A 14,534-nucleotide genomic window follows, 5' to 3' on the forward strand; every position below is an offset into this window, starting at 1 on the left:
GCAGAAGACATTCTCTTTTTAACTTCAGCTTTTTACAGATGTTGTTATGTTTGCATCAAGACTTTGGTGAAATTTCATTGAATCTATTCTTCACTCTACCCGTGAAATGTTCCCCGTGCTGCAACACACCCACAAAGCATTATTGATCCACTTCCATGTTTAATGGTTGGCGAGATGTTCTTTTCCTTGCACATATACCTTTGATCATTGTGGCTAACGAGTACTATTTTAACCTCATCAAACCACAAGACTTGTTTGCAAAATACACCAGGCTTGTTTAGATGTTCCTTAGCATACTGACTTTTATGTTGAGGATGCAGGGGAGATTTTCTCCTGATGACTCTTTCATTAAGGCCATATTTACTGTATTCAGGCATCTCTGAACAGTAGAACAATCTACCATAACTCAAGATTCTGCTAAATCTTTCTGAATGTCTTTTTCAGTAAATCGGAGGTTCTGATTTGCCTCTCTAGCAATCCTACAAGCTGAAATTTTTGCTTGGTCTTTCAGACCTTATCTTAACCTCCACTGTTTCTGTTAATTGCCATTTCTTAGTTATATTTCAAACTGAGAAAAGGGACTTTTGAAAATGCTTTGCTATCTTTTTATAACCATCTCCTGCTTTAGGGCCTCCACGTTTTCATTTTCATAGTACTGGGCAGCTTAGAAGAACCCATGGTTGCTATTTTTTAGCACAAGTTTAAAGTAGGCTGGGTTTTTATAAAGCTGGGAAATTTGTGTAACCTGGCCCTTCCTAACAATAGTGAACAAGTCATAACTCATAACAGGCTAATTAAAGTCTTTAAAGGGAACCTGTCACCAGGTTTGCCCGATATGAGGTATGGCCACCACTTTTCAGTGTTCATATACAGCTTACTAATATGCTGTGTATCTGCCACCGTTCCGGCCTGCAACAAAAGAAAAACACCTTTTCTTGAGGGCTACGTCATCCACACAGTGTTCCCCGGCATCGTGCTCCTGCTCTGGTGTACTTCTCTGCCCTGACCAGGTTCATGTGAACTGTAATACTTTGCTCTGCCAAGTCAGGGCAGGGAAGTACGCTTGAACAGGAGCGTGGTGTCAGGAAACACTGTGTGGATGACATAGCACTCGTCATCTACATGAAGCACAGAAGGAGGACGGCATCATTAGAAGAAGGGAGGCACCGGACCAGGACCAGCAATGCCTCTCGGACCCAACCTTTCTCCCAAGTGCGTATAACAAAAGGTGTCTTTCTTTTGTTACAGGCCAGATCGGGGGCATATAGATAACATATTAGTGTGCTGTATACAAGCTGTACCATATCTGATGACAGGTTCCCTTTAAGGTCTGAAAATTTGGTCAAACCTATCAGAACACACAAATCTCCAAGGGTGCCCAAACTTTTCCTTCAGCCCATTTTCCTCAAATTGATGAGGTTTTCAGTGACACAACTGGAATGTCAGTGGCGGAGGCAGCAGAGATTTTCAAGAAACTATTAAAAAACTTAAATCTTTACTAAACAGGCGTACTAAGGTCCATGCATACTAAGAAACCATGCTTTCGTATATAAATATATTGAGAAAGGCCTTATCCCAAGAGAATTGAGGGTCCAAGTCTTTCCTTCATATACAGTTGAGGACACCAATATACGACAGAAATAACCTGGACCTGGCTAGTGGATGTTCAAAGGGTTTTATGGAATTACTTGCCCAGATGAATAAAGATACTATTGAAACCCTCAATTGCGAAATAGAGGAGTTGCAGAATAAACTTAAAAAGGAAATGCTCGGGAATCATTTAACAGCCCTCAACCGTGAATTGGACACCAAATTTCTCAAATGGGCGAAAGAGATCTGTGAAGTAAAAACAAAAAAATGTCAAAGGGATCTGAGCGACCAACAATCAAATTCCGTATATGAATGGAATTGCAAATCTAAACAATCCAGAAATCTCCCTCAGGGAAGACCAATGTCTATAACCTCTTATGCTTCGAGCAAGGGATCTACTAAGTCCGGCTCTAAATTTGTGGAGTCACGTAATGCAGGCACCATTAAGGAAACTCAAGTCACCAAATGTAAAACTCCCCACCCTACAAAGCATGAGAAAACTAACAAAAATACCCTTGAGGTAGTTAATTTGTTGAGGTAGTTAATTTGTCCAATTGTACTCTTACTCCATCCCAGATTGATGTACTTTCTAAAGGATTAACTTTTTCCCCCATTAATTTAATTCCTTCAATCTTTTCACAGCAATAAAGGATTTATATCTATTTTCAAGGAAGCTGAATCTGAAAAAATTATATAGTAGTGGCAAACCAGATCAACTTACCAGTGGTCAGCTGGAGGAAGAGGCTTTATGGGCATTGGAGGAGCTTTTGAGGGCACAGGATATTAACCTCCCAGGTATGTTCCCCAGTAGTCTGTCCACGATCCGTTAGGTTCCCCCTTGGCTGTATGTCCTGCAGTGAAATTTTCACCAAATTGGTAACTGAGAATTCCCAATATATGCACGAGAAGGAGGCATATAGACAGTTAAGGGATAGGAGGACATACAGCAAATTGAGTCACAATTCTTGCACGTGTTCCTTCCTTGCACTTTAATAAAGTTTGATATTTTTATGTAGTTTTGGACTCAGGTTCTCTCCTCCTTTAAGCCCCCCATTTTCCTTTTTGTATTTTTTAAAATGTAAAAAATGACAATATTTTCTTTTGCCTAAAATACAAAGGAAATGTTAAATCTTTAGCTTTAGGCCTTTTAGAGATAATTTCATCTTTAACTTGCTTAACTGTTCACAATAACAGTAATTTTGACCAGGGGTGCCAAAACTTTTTTACATGGCACTGTATATTCTTCTACATTAGATCAGTATTATAATAGCTATATTCTTGTACATAGGGGCAGTTTTAGAATAGTTATATTCTTGTTCATGGGGAGCAGTAATAGAGTAGTTATATTATTGTACATAAGAGCAGTACTATATTAGTTTTATTCTTGTACATAGGGGCAGTAGTATAGTAGTTATATTCTCGTAGATAGGGAGAAGCATTTTAGTAATTATATTCTTTTACATAGGAGTCAGTATTATCATAGCTTTATTCTTGTACATAGGGAACAGTAGTATAGTTATTTTATTCTTGTACATAGGGAGCAGTATAATAGTAGTTCTATTATTGTACATAGGGAGAGTATTATAGTAGTTATGTTCTTGTAAATAGGGAACAGTAGTGAAGTAGTTATATAATTGTACATAAGAGCAGTATTATTGTAGTTATGTTCTTGTACATAGGAGGCAGAAGTATCATTATCATAGTTATATTCTTGTACATAGGGGCGGTAGTATAGTAGTTATATTTGTGCACATCGAGGGCAGTATTATTGTAGTTATATTCTTGTACATAAGGAACAGTATTAAAATAGTTATATTCTTTTGCATAGGGAACAGTATTATAGTAGTTATATTCTTATACATGGGGCAGTATTATAGTAGTTATGTTCTTGTACAGAGGGGCAGTAGTATAGTAGTTTTATTCTTGTACATAGGGAGAAGCATTATAGTAGTTATATTCCTGTACATGGGGCAGTATTATAGTAGATACAGTATATTCTTTTATACCAGAGCAGTGGTATATTATTAATATTATTGTGCATAAGAGCAGTATTATAGTAGTTTTCATTGTGTACATAGGGGCAGTGGTATAGTAGTTATATTCTTGTACATTGGGGCAATATTATAATAGTTATATTCTTGTACATATGATGCAGTATTATAGTAGTTATATTCTTGTACATAGGAGCAGTATTATAGTAGTTATATTCTTGTATATCCGAGCAGTATTACAGTAGTTATAGTCTTGTACATAGGGGCAGTATTATAGTAGTTATATTCTTGTACATAGCAGTATTATAGTAGTTATATTGTTGTACAAAGGGGCAGTATTATAGTAGTTATATTGTTTTATATAGGGCAGTATTTTAGAAGTTATTTTGTTGTACATAGGGCAGTATTGCAGCAGTTATAGATTTGTCCATAGGGTGTAGTATTACATTTGTGTTATTATAAAGGTCACTAGATGGTGGCCCGATTCTAACCCATCTGGTATTCTAGAATATGTACAGGCCACTACTACCACTTCTCTGCGTGGCTGTGCGCATTGCGCTGTGTCCGGCTCTGCCTGCGGATGGGAGTCTCTATGTTGCGCGCATGGTGTTCTGGGTTTTTTTTTCCCCGGCACGTGTGCGCTGCATGACGCCTTACCTGCGGTCTAGGAATTGGCGGCCCTAGCGCGCATGCGCCGACATACGCCACCACGATTGGCAGCTTTTGGCCAGGTGACTGGGTTCATTGGGTTACTTAAAGGTCCTGGTGGGGGCTCATTGCATATTCCCTTGAGAAAGCGGTCCCATGCCACCACGAAACACGCGTCGGGATTCCATATCTGACCCCTCTTGCCCCTACCCACTTACTGGTAAGCATGGTATATTTTTACTGTTTACTGCTGCACTTTAGGCCCGTTCAGGAATTGATGCAGAAAATTCCTGTGAAAATCCTGACATTTCTGCCGGATTTCCGCATGAAAACCGCATGCGTTTTTTAGCGCATTTTTGCGCGGTTTTGACGCGGTTTTGACGTGTTTTTGACGCGTTTTTGACGCGGTTTTTCCCAAACATTTCCCAATGCATTAGACAGTGGGAAAACCGCGAAAAACCCACAAAATTAATGAGCATGTCCGGTTTTTTACCGCAATGCGTTTTTCATGCGGAAAAACGCACATCATGTGCACAGAAATTGCGGATTTCATTAAAAATGATAGGATGCTTAATGTATGCAGATTATTTGCGGTTTTATAGCGTTTTTATAGCGCAAAAACGCTAAAAAACCGCAAATAATCTGCACTGTGTGAACATAGCCTTAGGATGGACACGTTTAGTGCACATATTTATCTCTATTTGCCTGCCTAGCTTACCTTGTTTCTGGCCTTTGTTCTTTTTTATCTCATGATCACAGGATCTCTTTGCTTGTGACGGGCCAGTGTATACTACTTTAGTGTGGGGGTCTATGAGGGTGGGGACTTAGCTATCTGCATTACATTGGTGTGTTACGTATTTTTGTGATATTTATACAGTATGTACAATCTTTCAACTATTTAATAATTTAATAAAATTGATGTGTTAGTTTTTACCAGATGTCATTGTTTCGCTCCTTTTTCTCCTATTGTCTTTTAATATGTACAGGCCACGTAGTATATAGCACAGCCACATAGCATATAGCACAGCCCACGTAGTATATTGCATTGCCCACATAGTATATTGCATTGCCCACATAGTATATTGCACAGCCCACATAGTATATTGCACAGCCCACGTAGTATATAGCACAGCCCACGTAGTATATAGCACAGCCCAAATAGTATATAACACAGCCACATAGTATATAGCACAGCCCACGTAGTATATAACACAGCACACGTAGTACATTGCACAGTCCACGCAGTATATAACACAGCCCACGCAGTATAACACAGCCCACGTAGTATATAGCACAGCCCACACAGTATATAACACAGCCCACGTAGTATATAACACAGCCCACGCAGTATATAGCAATGTGGGCACCGTATCCCTGTTACAAAAAAATTTTAATAAAAAATAGTTATATACTCACCTTCCGGTGGCCCCCGAATCCAGCTCAGGTCTTTAGCGATGCTCCTTGCGACGCTCCATTCCCAGTAATGCCTTGCGGCAATAACACGTGATAATGTAGCGGTCTCGCAAGACCGCTACGTCATTTCCGGTCAAAAACATTATATGTTTTTGCTGCTATTGATGCAGCATAGGCAGCATCAACAGTAAAAAGTTGGGCACACTTCCAGGGTTAAGGGAAGCATTAACGGACTGTGTTACACCACGTTATGCCGCTGTGTAGCGCAGTCCTAAAACGCTATGTGGGCACTGACTGGAGGGGAGTAGGGAGGGGCTAATTTGTGGCCGAACTGTGCCTGTCGCTGATTGGTCGCGCCCAGCCGGCCGCGACCAATCAGCGACCCGGGATTTCCGTTACAGAGAAACAGACAGACAAACAGACAGAAGTGGACCTTAGACGATTATGTAGATAGATTCTTTTTTGTCCAAAATCTGTATTATTGTAGTTATAGTATTGTCTAAAAGTGACTACAAACACAAACACACCCGATCTGTTGGAGACATTCTCTGTTCCAGCTAATAGATGGTATTCATAACTGAACCCTATGTATGGTGTCCACATATGTGTGGACTTATTGGAAAGAGGCTGCCCAAACTATTCAACCCATCTAATCTTTGACCAATATTTTAAAACACTAAAAAACTTAGGGTACTGTCACACAGTGCAATTACGATCGCTACGACGGTACGATTCGTGACGTTCTAGCGATATCGTTACGATATCGCAGTGTCTGACACGCAGCAGCGATCAGGGACCCTGCTGAGAATCGTACGTCGTAGCAGATCGTTTGAAACTTTCTTTCGTCGCTGGATCTCCCGCTGTCATCGCTGGATCGTTGTGTGTGACAGCGATCCAGCGATGCGTTCGCTGGTAACCAGGGTAAACATCGGGTTACTAAGCGCAGGGCCGCGCTTAGTAACCCGATGTTTACCGTGGTTACCAGCGTAAAAGTAAAAAAAACAAAACCGTACATACTCACCATCTGATGTCCGTCAGGTCCCTTGCAGTCTGCTTCCCGCTCTGACTGTGAGCGCCGGCCGGAAAGTGAGAGCAGATCACAGCAGTGACGTCACCGCTGCGCTCTGCTCTCACTGTACGGCTGCACTCAGTCAGAGCGGGAACGCCGGGAAGCAGACTGCAAGGGACCTGACGGACATCAGATGGTGAGTATGTACGGTTTGTTTTTATTAACTTTTACGCTGGTAACCACGGTAAACATCGGGTTACTAAGCGCGGCCCTGCGCTTAGTAACCCGATGTTTACCCTGGTTACCAGCGAACCTCGGCATCGCTCCAGCGCCGTGATTGCAAAGTGTGACCGCAGTCTACGACGCTGGAGCGATACTCATACGACGCTGCGACGTCACGGATCGTGCCGTCGTAGCGACGAAAATTGCACGGTGTGACGGTACCCTTAGTAGCATAAGTATCTAATCAGTCTATTAAATCCTGTCCTTACTGTAGCTGTAATAAATCCGGCAAACATGTCTGTGGTCTCCTGCAATCAGCAGAATAATTATAGTCTTGGACTGTCTGTTGGGTTTGCTCTGCATGCTTGGTCCACTTTATATTGCTGTGTTAGGAGGCTGCATGAACTTAGTTGGTGAGGACAAGCTTTGTTGTGTTATTCATACTAGAACACAATACGGAATCAGATTTTCGCATTTATGATTAAATTAGATATTTACTGAGCGGATCTGATGAGATGCTGCCAAGTGCAGCCAGACGTTTTGTTACAAGTCTGATCCATAACAGGCATGTTTTCTAGTTGTTTGTTTTCCCTGGGTATTAATTAGGACAACGTTAAGGTCCACTTCACTTTGCCATAAAGTACATCCAAAGCATGTCCCTGAAATCCTACAGGAAAATGTAGTTAAAGTAGGTCACATGTCTTCGCAATTAGACATGAGTAGAGAAGAGCGGATCTTTGGAAGTTCGAATTTGCCAACTTTTCAGAATTTTTCCCTAATATTTGATTTTGATTTACAGTGAATAAATTGACACAAATCAAGAATAAGAATATTCATTAGATAGCAGTGGTTATGCAAAAGGCTAAGCATAATCCAGAGGCAGAAACTTCATGAATTCTCGTGGTGATTAGTGATGACTCTGAGCGAGCACTAAAATGCTCCACTACTCGTTAGTTGACAAATCGTAATGCTCGAGTGCTCGACCCGAGTAACGAGTATGATGGAAGTCAATGGGAAACTCAAGCATCTGGAGGGGATCGAAAAATAGCTGAAAATGATGCAAACAGCATTGAAATGGCATGGGAACAGCATGAGGAAGAACCCTGGAAGCATTTCTGAATCCCTGGTTGCTGCTGGAGCAATGTTCTTAGAGTATTATGCCACTTTTACGGACTGACAATAAAACATACAAAGCCACACTTAAAGTGGATTTTACTGGAAAACATGTTAAGAATAGTGTTGAGCATTCCGATGCTGCAAGTATCGGGTATCGGCCGATACTTGCTGTATCGGAATTCCGATACCGGGATTCCGATACTCTTGTGGTATCGGGTATCGGGTATCGCAACAACATTAATGTTAAAATGTGTAAAAGAGAGAATTAAAATAAAAAATATCGCTATACTCACCTCTCCGACGCAGCCGGGACTTCAGCGAGGGAACCGGCAGCGTTGTTTGTTTAAAATTCGCGCTATTACTTGGTTACGTGAATTCCCGGCTTGTGATTGGTCAGGTCGGCCACGTTGCCGGGACGCGGACCAATCACAGCAAGCCGTGACGAAATTACGTCACGGCTTGCTGTGATTGGTCCGCGTCCCGGCAATATGGCCGCCCTGACCAATCACAAGCCGTGACGTCACGGGAGGCTGGACACGCGCCCATTTTAAAATGAGCGCGTCCAGCCTCCCGGCTTGTGATTGGTTGACCGCGGCGCAACCAATCACAAGCCGTGACGTCACGGGAGGCTGGACACGCGCCCATTTTAAAATGAGCGCGTCCAGCCTCCCGGCTTGTGATTGGTTGACCGCGGCGCAACCAATCACAAGCCGTGACGTCACGGGAGGCTGGACACGCGCCCATTTTAAAATGAGCGCGTCCAGCCTCCCGGCTTGTGATTGGTTGACCGCGGCGCAACCAATCACAAGCCGTGACGTCACGGGAGGCTGGACACGCGCCCATTTTAAAGTGAGCGCGTGTCCAGCCTCCCGTGACATCACGGCTTGTGATTGGTCAGGGCGGCCATATTGCCGGGACGCGGACCAATCACAGCAAGCCGTGACGTAATTTCGTCACGGCTTGCTGTGATTGGTCCGCGTCCCGGCAACATGGCCGACCTGACCAATCACAAGCCGGGAATTCACGTAACCAAGTAATAGCGCGAATTTTAAACAAACAACGCTGCCGGTTCCCTCGCTGAAGTCCCGGCTGCGTCGGAGAGGTGAGGATAGCGATATTTTTTATTTTAATTCTTTCTTTTACACATTTATATGGTTCCCAGGGCCTGAAGGAGAGTTTCCTCTCCTTCAGACCCTGGGAACCATCAGGAATACCGTCCGATACATGAGTCCCATTGACTTGTATTGGTATCGGGTATCGGTATCGGATTGGATCCGATATTTTGCCGGTATCGGCCGATACTTTCCGATACCGATACTTTCAAGTATCGGACGGTATCGCTCAACACTAGTTAAGAAACATTTTTTCTAGGATAATGACTTGTATATAAGGCAAAAAAAATAAGAGAAAAAAATGCTCCTTCACATGCAGTGTTTTTGCACGTTAGCATTGCTTTTAATAGTGAAAAAAAATTCCACAGGAAATGTAATTTCATAATTTTAATACCTTATCTGGCTATGTGGTGTGTGAGACATGATCATACACATTGAAAGTAATTTTTTTGATGCTTTGATGAATTTCTGAATACAGAATTCCGTAAAAACATGAATTGGTCAATGAGTGCATGAAAAAAAACAGTAGCGAGGCTTACAATTATATACACAGGGGGTGGAGGGCACCACAAATACCTTCAAAAAGGAGGGTTCACCGTGGGCTTGGAAACAAATATAGCAAAGAACAAGAAAAAAGATCATGCCCGCATGAACCAGAACACCTCAATATATGTAAACAATGCAAAACTTTATTGGCAAACATGAAAAAAGTGCATGAAAGACAGAACACAATGATATATTAAAAACACTTAAAAAATTGCACACATGCAAATATACACCTATACAGATGTCATGCCCTAACAGGGGCGTAACTACCGAGGTCACAGGGGTCGCAGCTGCGACGGGGCCCGGAGTGCTTAGGGGCCCGGCAGTTAAAGTAGCGTAGCTGCGGGTGGGCCCCTCAGCTTCCCCCGTAGCTCCGCTACTGTACCATGAAAGATAGTATATGCCACAATCGCTGATCGGGCGATCCATCACATGTGCCACTGCCAGTCCAGAACAGTAGTAATAAAAGCGACAGGACATGTGATTCTCTCGCAGCCAATAGCTGCCCACCTTTGTAGCACTCTCCTCTACGGCACACTAGTGACAGGCCGAACGACACATCACTAAAACATGAGGCAGTGAGCTTGTGCTGGTTGTACTCACACTTGTTCCCGCTGCTTCGGAGTCACCAGCACTGCGGCCATTGCCCTCCTTTCCCGCGCCTCTGTGCTGTGTTCAGGGCTGAGCTCTACTGTCTGCCCAGCATGGAGCTGAGGGAGGCAGTGCCCAGCAGGAAGGCTCAGCTGCTGCCCGGTGGAAGCTGAGTGCTGGTGTGCTGCCCACATGTATCCTGTGCACTAATGGCTTCTCCAACCTCAGACCCTCAGAGCCTTTTCTTACCCCATACCTGCTGTGGCCGGACAAGAACCTCACAGAGAGGCAGGTGGGTGCTGGCTCATCATCCCCCTGGTGTCGTGATGTAGACCCTGGAGACCTGTGCATAGAGGGGCCCCATGTGTGAGGTGGTGGGGCAGAGATTGGCCCCCTGTGTGTTGTACTGTGTGTGGCAGTGTTGTACTGTGTGTATGTGTGTCGTGGCAGTGTAATACTGTGTGTGTGAGTATTTGTGTGTGGCAGTGTTACTGTGTGTACTGTATGTGTGTGTGGCAGTGTTATACTGTGTGTATGTGTGTGTGGCAGTGTTATACTGTGTGTATGTGTGTGTGGCAGTGTTGTACTGTGTGTATGTGTGTCGTGGCAGTGTAATACTGTGTGTGTGAGTATTTGTGTGTGGCAGTGTTACTGTGTGTACTGTATGTGTGTGTGGCAGTGTTATACTGTGTGTATGTGTGTGTGGCAGTGTTATACTGTGTGTATGTGTGTGTGGCAGTGTTGTACTGTGTGTGTGTGTGTGTGTGTGGCAGTGTTGTACTGTGTGTGTGGCAGTGTTATACTGTGCGTGTGTGTGTGTCTGGCAGTTTTGTACTGTGTGTGTCTGGCAGTGTTGTACTGTGTGTGTGTATGTGTGGGTGTCAGTTTTGTATTGTGTGTGTGTATGTGTGTGGCAGTGTTGTACTGTGTGTGTGTGGCAGTGTGGTACTGTGTGTGTGTGGCAGTATTGTACTGTGTGTGTGTATGTGTGTGTGGAAGCGTTATACTGTGTGTGTGACAGTGTTGTACCGTGTGTGTCTGCATTTACACACTGCACTTTTTACGGATTCGTTCTTGGGCTCAAGAAGGCTGCAGAGGCTGCAAGAGGCTGCAGGACCTGTGAGATGACCTGGCACAACACCATGTGACTGAACCACGACACTCAGTCACATGAGCAGGGTCCTAGAGGTACAGAATGCTGTAGCCTTTGAGATGAGGGGACAGCACTGGAGATCACCGTGGGGGTGCGGGGAAGGTGAATAATTAGCGCAGCAGCATTCACACACAAGGCAGCGCTTTGTGAGAATCCGTTCTTGGTGCAGTTTCTGCACCCAAAACGGATCCTCTTAAAATGCAATCAAAATGCTGTGCGTGAATGTAGCCTTAGGCTACTTTCACACTAGTGTCGTGCACTGCACGTCGCTATGCGTCATTTTGGAGAAAAAATGCATCCTGCAAAAGTGCTTGCAGGATGCGTTTTTTCTCCATAGACTTTTATTAACGACGCAGTGCGACGCATTGCCACACGTCGCAACCGTCGTGCGACGGTTGCGTCGTGTTGCGTCGGACCGTCACCACCAAAAAGGTTGCTTGTAACGTTTTTTGGTGCGTCGTTCCCATCTTTTCCGACCGCGCATGCGCTGCCGGAACTCCGCTTCCGCCTCCCCGTACCTCACAATGGGGCAGCGGATGCGTTGAAAAACAGCATCCGCTGGCCCCGCTGTGCGGCGCTTCCACAGCTAGCGATGGTGCACCGCCACATCGCATAGCGACATGCAGCGCACGATGCTAGTGTGAAAGTAGCCTTAGGCGTTTTTTACTGATCAGTTTTTTGCAGTGCACTGCACTGACCTCCCAACAAGGTCAATGAGTTTCACAGAATTTCTATTTAGACAGGACCTTTTGTGTATATACTGTATATACACTGCTCAAAAAAATAAAGGGAACACTCAAATAACACATCCTAGATCTGAATGAATGAAATATTTTCATTGAATACTTTGTTCTGTACAGAGTTAAATGTGCTGACAACAAAATTACACAAAAGTCATCAATGGAATTCAAATTTATTAACCAGTGGAGGTCTGGATTTGGAACGATCAAATCAAAGTGGAAAATCAAATTACAGGCTGATTCAACTTCAGCGGTAATGCCTCAAAACAAAGAAATGATGCTCAGTAGTGTGTGTGTGGCCTCCACGTGCCTGTATGACCTCCCTACAACGCCTGGGCATGCTCCTGGTGAGGAGGCGGATGGTCTCCTGAGGGATCTCCTCCCAGACCTGACTAAAGCATCCGCCAACTCCTGGATAGTCTGTGGTGCAACGTGACGTTGGTGGATGGAGCGAGACATGATGTCTCAAGAATTGTTTAATCGGATTCAGGTCTGGGGAACAGGCAGGCCAGTCCATAGCTTCAATGCCTTCATCTTGCAGGAATTGCTGACACACTCCAGCCACATGAGGTCTGGCATTGTCCTACATTGTCCTGGATGTTGGGCACTCAGAGCATTCTCATGGAGTCGGTTTCTAACCATTTGTGCAGACACATGCACATTTGTGGCCTGCTGGAGGTCATTTTGCAGGGCTTCTCCTGTTCCTCCTTGCACAAAGGCTGAGGTAGCGGTCCTGCTGCTGGGTTGTTGCCCTCCTACAGCCCCCTCCTCGTCTCCTGGTGTACTGGCCTGTCTACTGGTAGCACCTCCAGTCTCTGGACACTATGCTGACAGACACAGCAAACCTTCTTGCCACAGTTCGCATTGATGTGCCATCCTGGATGAGTTGCACTACCTGCGCCACTTGTGTGGGTTGTAGAGTCCATCTCATACTACCACGAGTGTGAAAGCACAACCAACATTCAAAAGTGGCCAAAACATCAGCCAGAAAGCATTGGTACTGAGAAGTGGTCCGTGGTCCCCACCTGCAGAACCACTCCTTTATTGAGTGTGTCTTGATAATTGCCATTAATTTCCATCTGTTGTCTATTCCATTTGCACAACAGCATGTGAAATTGATTGTCAAACAGTGTTGCTTCCTAAGTGGACAGTTTGACTTCACAGAAGTTTGATTTACTTGGAGTTATATTCTGTTGTTTAAGTGTTCCCTTTATTTTTTTGAGCAGTATATATATCTAATATATAATTGCCTAGAATACTACTTCCTGCAATTTGTGCCAACTTCCGTGGCTTTGTCCGGAGATAATGTCCGGAGATAATGTTCGGAGCTAATGTCCGGAGCTAATGTCCGGAGCTAATGTCCGGAGCTAATGTCCGGAGATTAATTGCCTAGAATACTACTTCCTGCAATTTGTGCCAACTTCCGTGGCTTTGTCCGGAGCTAATGTCCGGAGATAATGTCCGGAGCTAATGTCCGGAGCTAATGTCCGGAGCTAATGTCCGGAGATAAGTGACGTCACCAGTGTCCTACACCCAGGCAGAGCACAGTGGCCCCAGGCAGCATATGGGGCCCAAGGCAGAGCACAGGGGCCCCAGGCAGCATATGGGGCCCCAGGCAGAGCACAGTGGCCCCAGGCAGAGCACAGGGGCCCCAGGCAGCATATGGGGCCCCAGGCAGAGCACAGTGGTCCCAGGCAGAGCACAGGGGCCCCAGGCAGCATATGGGGCCCCAGGCAGAGCACAGTGGCCCCAGGCAGAACATGGGGCCCCAGGCAGAGCACAGGGGCTCCAGGCAGAGCACAGGGGCCCCAGGCAGCATATGGGGCCCCAGGCAGAGCACAGGGGCCCCAGGCAGCATATGGGGCCCCAGGCAGAGCACAGTGGCCCCAGGCAGAGTACAGGGGCCCCAGGCAGCATATGGGGCCCCAGTTAGAGCACAGTGGCCCCAGGCAGAGCACAGGGGCCCCAGGCAGCATATGGGGCCCCAGTTAGAGCACAGTGGCCCAGGCAGAACATGGGGCCCCAGGCAGAGCACAGGGGCCCCAGGCAGCACACGGGGCCCCAGGCAGAGCACAGGGGCCCCAGGCAGCATATGTGGCCCCAGGCAGAGCACAGGGGCCCCAGGCAGCATATGGGGCCCCAGGCAGAGCACAGTGGCCCCAGGCAGAGCACAGGGGCCCCAGGCATAGCACAGGGGCCCCAGGCAGCATATGGGGCCCCAGGCAGAGCACAGGGGCCCAAGGCAGCATATGGGGCCCCAGGCAGAGCACAGTGGCCCCAGGCAGAGCACAGGGGCCCCAGGCAGCATATGGGGCCCCAGGCAGAGCACAGTGGTCCCAGGCAGAGCACAGGGGCCCCAGGCAGCATATGGGGCCCCAGGCAGAGCACAGTGGCCCCAGGCAG

The sequence above is a fragment of the Ranitomeya variabilis genome, chromosome 1, assembly GCF_051348905.1.
Source record: "Ranitomeya variabilis isolate aRanVar5 chromosome 1, aRanVar5.hap1, whole genome shotgun sequence".
Lineage (NCBI taxonomy): Eukaryota > Metazoa > Chordata > Amphibia > Anura > Dendrobatidae > Ranitomeya > Ranitomeya variabilis.